We start from the raw sequence: 6000 nt of genomic DNA, 5'->3' as shown, positions 1-6000 counted from the left end.
GGTGTAAGAAGCATCACAGTACACTGAGAATGGCTTGTGAACATCAGGCAGAACTAACACAGGTGCTGTAGTCAATCTATTTTTCAGTTCTTCAAATGCTTCTTGACACTTTTGGGTCCACTTAAACTCAACTTTCTTCGCTAGTAACGCTGTCATTGGTCTAGCAATCCTTGAAAAGCCTTCAATGAAGCGCCTATAGTATCCGGCCATTCCAATGGAGCTCTTGATCCCACGAACATCCTACGGTGCTTTCTAGTTCAGGATATCTGCTACCTTCTTTGGATCCACTGCTAACCCATCTTGGTTTATGATGTGACCCAGAAACAAGACTTCATGAATCCAGAACTCGCATTTGCTCAGCTTGGCATACAACAGATGCTCTCGAAGCCTTTGCAATACCATCTTCAAATGCTCCACATGATCTTCCTCACTTTGAGAGTATATGAGAATATCATCGATGAACACTACCACAAACTTGTCTAAATAGTCCATGAACACGCTGTTCATCAGATACATAAAGAAGGCTGGCGCATTTGTCAAACCAAAGGACATAACTGTGAACTCATATAACCCATACTTGGTGATGAATGTTGTCTTCGGTATGTCCGAGGGTCGGATTCTGAGTTGATGGTAACCTGATCTCAGATCTATCTTCGAGAATACGCTGGCACCTCTGAGCTGGTCAAACAGATCTTCTATTCTTGGCAGGGGGTACTTGTTCTTAACAGTGACTTCGTTCAGGGCTCTGTAATCTATGCACATCCTTTTGGTACCATCTTTCTTCTCTACAAACAATACTGGAGCGGCCCAAGGCGAGGTGCTTGGTCTGATGTAACCCTTCTCTAACATCTCATCTATCTGCTTCTTGAGTTCCACCAATTCTGGTCCAGACACCCGATAGGCTCTTTTGGAAATGGGGGCGGTACCAGGGATAAGCTCTATGGCAAATTCGACTTTTCTCTCGGGTGGCATGCCCGTTAGCTCCTCGGGAAACACATCCGGAAAGTCCGACACAACCTTGATAGCCTCGAGCGGGTTGGTCTCCTTACTATCAACTGAAATCTGGTGACAAACTCCCTCCGCTGATTTAGGCATCTTTAGCTCAGCCACTACCTCCTCTCCGGACGGGGACTTCAATGTTACGGTCCTCTTGTCACAGCTAACATTCGCTTCATATTTCATTAACCAATTCATCCCTAGGATGACATCTATCCTAGGGGTGTCTATTACTATTAGGTAACTGGGGAACCCTATCCCCCTTATTTCCACCCTTATATTTGAGCATATTTTATCTGTTTGCACCTTGCCACCAACCGAATTAATCCTCATGGGCAACATCATTGCCTCTACTGAGATGTTATGCATTTCTACCCATGTTGCAGTGACAAATGAATGGGTTGCACCAGTATCAAATAGCACTTTTGTGGAATGAGATTCGACTGAGAACATACCTACTGCCACATCTGGTGCATCCTGGATTGCTTCGGCCTCCAAGTGGTTCACCTTTCCACGGTTGTACGCTTGGCCACGATTGCCTGCTGCCTGCTGCAGTACACCTTGCCTTGTTGGAGCATTGGGGTTGGTCTGCTGCTGCGTCATCTTCTTTGGGCACTGCATCGCCCAGTGGCCTTGTTCTCCACAGTGGAAACATCCCCTGCCTCCTCCTTGTGCTGGGGCTGTTTGGTTGTTCTGATTTGCTGCGGAGGCAGGAAGGCGAGGTGCCTGGTTGTTCTACTTCTGATACTGATTACCTCCCTGCTAGCTGTTCTGACGATACTGCTGCTGTTGTGGGTACTGCCTCTGAAACTGCTGCTGATGCGGACGCTGACTCTGATGCTGATATCCCTATGGGTGACCGGGCCTGCCTTGCTGAGATGAACTGCCTGAGAAGCGGGGACGACTGATGCTTTCGGACTGGGGTCCACTCATCTTGCGCTTCCGATCTTCCATATCCTTACGCTTCTTCTCAGTCATAACTGCCCTATCGATCAGGTGCTGGAAGGTGGGGAAGGTGTGATTCATCAGCTGGTAATGCAGGGGATCCACCAAACCCCTCATGAACCTGTACTGCCTTTTAGCATCAGTGTTGACATCTTCAGGTGCATAACGAGACAGCTGCAGAAACTTGTCTCTGTATTCACTAACAGACAGGGGTCCCTGCTTCAGAGCCAGAAACTCCTCCTTCTTCACGATCATCAGTCCCTCTGGCACATGGTACCTGCGGAAACTCTCGCTGAACTCTTCCCAGGTGATGGCTTCGGGGTCAGCATGTGTGGCGAGGTAGGACTCCCACCAGGACTGTGCCGCTCCCCTTAGCTGGCGGGGACCATACAGAACCTTCTCCCTGTCGTCACATTGGGCGGTGCGCAGTTCCCTTTCCACTGCGCGCAGCGAGTCTTCTGCATCCATGGGGTCAGCAGAATGGGCGAAGGTAGGAGGGTGCCCTCTCATGAACTCGCCACGCTTATATCGTGGCATCTGGGGCATCTGCACCTGCATCTAGGGTTGAGGTTGCTGTTGAGCCTACTGCATGGCTGCCAGAGTCTGCCCAATAGCCTGCACTGCCTGAGTCTGCATCAAGAACATCTGCTCCATGGTCATCGGGGGTGGTGGGGGAGGCTACCTCTGATGTTCCTCCTGCTGGGCACGCTGCTCTTGCTGAGCACGCCTGTTGCATCGGCGCCTATTGTCAGACATCTGTGGAAGACATTCATACATCAGCATTGATCTTACAATCCTTCAGCATAAGAAAAGGGAATACAGAATTCTTCATGACACTGAGTAAACAAAGAGCTTCACTGATCCTCATTATGATGCAATACAGCTTCTCAGATAAAAAGGAAAGTAGAAGTAAATGGTTTCCCAACTAAATAACTAACTTCATTAACATCACTAGCTAGGCCAAACTGCAGGGGAAACCCACAGGTTGGCAACAGTCATTACAAAGATTCAAATCCAGCACAAGTTCACCATAACAAGCATGTAAGCAACTAATAAGCAAACTAAACTAAATGGAAGCATCTGATAAGCAGACTAAACTGACTATCTAAGACTGAGACATCTGACTTAAGAATTATTACAAACTCCGACGCTAACGATCTAAGGATCCAGATCTATCCTGGTCTTACAGGCAGGGGAACCATAAGTGTGGTGACCACGTGGCGGCGAGCGGTATGGGTGCTGAGTCCCAACAGGAGCGGGGGAACCACCCTCTTGGTGGCGGCGCTCTGCTAGCTCGGCACGCAACTCAGCAATCTCCGTTCGAGCCCTGCTTAGCTCGTCCAGAGAGTGATCTAGCTCGGTGTTAAGCACTGCGACTAGGTTGACTGTGCTGCTCAACCTAGGGTTATCCTCACCAACAGGTGAGACAACCACACTCTCTGTGTTACCAGTCGGACAGCGGGGGTAGTACCTAAGGTTAAGACCGTCGGCCACCCCACCGAACAAAGAACAGTACTGGGAGAGTGCACGTCGTGCTGCATCCTGCATAGCTGCCTCTGCAGTGTCCCTCTCGGAGATGGAGTAATGCTCCGAAACAGCCTCTGCACCCCGGAGGTCATCCTCCGGACGGCGAACTAGGCAGGTAGCCTCCCAGCGGTCTGGGTACCTCCCGCGACTGTGCTGGTAGACTACACAACGATACTCGATCGACCAGGTGTGCCGGTCGAAAGCCTGGCGCAGCAAGGTGTCGAGTGCGTCGTGGAAGTGACAACCGCGAGCGGCGTCACGGGTGATGGGTCGGGCGACCCATCCTTCCGCCTCCTGCGGCTCAGAGGACTCCGTGCTGTGGTCTGAGTCGTCGTCGTCGGGGTCTCCTCCAGGACCTCCTCCAACAGCCGGGGCGTCCCGCGGTGGTGCAGGGGGCGCCTCCAGCTAGGGAGCAGAGGAGCGGCGCCTCACGGACTCCACCTCCTGCTGAGGTGGGGAGGAAGAGCCCTGCTACTCTCTGTGCTGACGTCGGCGTTCCTGCTCCTCACGTAGGCGGTGGTGCAGTCTCTCCAGGTGACTCGACTGACCGGACACGGTGCGGCGCAGAGGACGCTCTGCAAGTCGAGACGACAGGAAAGGAATCACCGACTTACGTGCAGTGTGTCTAAGACGAGCCATCTACAAAAGACACCGTAAGCACAAGAGTAAGAACAGAACTAATATGACATGTGCATAAACCATAGACAGAACAAAATAAAATTTTAACAAGGTATAATATAGTATATATATATATATGTAGTAAAACATAGGGTTGGTCGAGGTGACCGACTTTTGAAGTAACATCAGAGGTCAAGGTGAGAGAGAAGGTCAATAGTCCTTAGTTCGACCAGTGCTACTCTAGGTTAGCGGTCCTACAGTCAGCACGGCTTTGATACCACTTATGTCACACCCGGTTTTGGAAGGTAAACCGAATGCGAACTATGTACGTGCCAGGATCAGAACTCACGTACACAGCGATTACATAAATGAACATCATCGCACAGTGCTTGAATAATAACATAAAAGGGTATTAACTTATTACATCACAGAGTCATAGACATCCACATAGTCATCAACTTAACTGATAAATCAAAGTGCTAGCGAAACGCAGTAAAGATAAGGCCTTCACAGGCAGCTGACTGGGGGTTGCCGCCAACCCACACCTAGAACTCGTCATAGTCTTGGAACTCCTGGAAGTCTCCTTCCACGGCTTCGTCTTCCCCTGAGCAGTGGTTACAATGTGGACAACCTGGTATTTTGTGGTAAAGCAAGGATAAGTACACATCAACGTACTCAGCAAATGCCCCGTTTGGCTGTAGTGGACTAGCTTTATGTGGGGTTAGGCTCAAGCAGTTGCTTTTAGTTGGTCAAGTATTTATTGTTAGTAGAAGCCAGATTTTATCATGAAACCCAAGTTATAGTCCCAAAAAGTACCTCCTCAGAGAGGAAATACTAGAATGCATAATTAAAGTCACCATCATTAACCATCATCGTTAAAGTCCTCATCTGAGGTGTATCCGGAGTATCTCTAATCAAAGAGGATCCCAAGGCTGCTCTTAACCGTGAGCACGGCTGATATATCAGTTTCACTATCCTCTGCAGAGGTCGCACACTTTACCCATGAGTCATGATTCCCTTTCTACCCGGGGAGAGCTAATCCCCATTGACCACTACCTAGGTGGTCCGGCAGGGTATCACTACATAGCTTTTACAAAGATTCCCTAGAGATCATAGCTGCCCGTTAGGTTTCTCCAGTTTGATAAACACAGTACCCCTCCCCGTAGGAGAGTGACTAACAAAAAAGCAAAACGAAAGAACCTCGGCACTCAGCCTCGGCAGAGCAAGCACTGTGCCTGGACCCCATTGACGGCACGACGGCGAAGCAACTACACCTCTAGTTCCTCTAATTAATTAGCTAAGGGCATCCCATTTCACCCTCATGGTTGCACTGTTATCCCGGGTGGTCTCTCAACGAACAGGTCCTTACGGAGAGGTACTCAGGAAACAGCATGAGCCCCCTAGAGTATCACAAGATCATCAATATAATCAGGATCACAGTATCGTATCATAAATAGTCACATCATGTTCATTGATTAGGTTAAGGCAATAGCAAAATGCTAACCATAATAACCCAAAAGGTCATCAAGGATAAGGTAAAGTATAAAGCTAGTCAATCCTTAGGTTTCAATTAAGTAATGCGGGAAAGTGAATTATAAGTGAATAGGACATAATGGGTCAGAGGACACTTGCCTTCACCAAACTGCTGATCAGGAACTTCTTCTGCAACTTCCTCGGGAAACACAAACTGCCCGTTGTCTACGTAAAGTAATCATTCATTCTATGCACTTGGGAAATAACAAATAAAAGCAATGTACCAAACATATGCAGCAGAGAGATCACAAGTTCATAATAGAAAAGGATTGGCAATCTGGTGTTCCCTAGGTCTAGGGTAGATGACTATACAAAGTGATTCATTATCCACTAATCAGATCTAAGTCAGTGGTGGGGTTAAATCATTACATGGTGTTAAGT

Source organism: Zea mays, chromosome 4, assembly GCF_902167145.1.
Source record: "Zea mays cultivar B73 chromosome 4, Zm-B73-REFERENCE-NAM-5.0, whole genome shotgun sequence".
In the NCBI taxonomy this organism is placed as follows: Eukaryota; Viridiplantae; Streptophyta; class Magnoliopsida; order Poales; family Poaceae; genus Zea; species Zea mays.
This window is presented reverse-complemented; position numbering follows the sequence as displayed.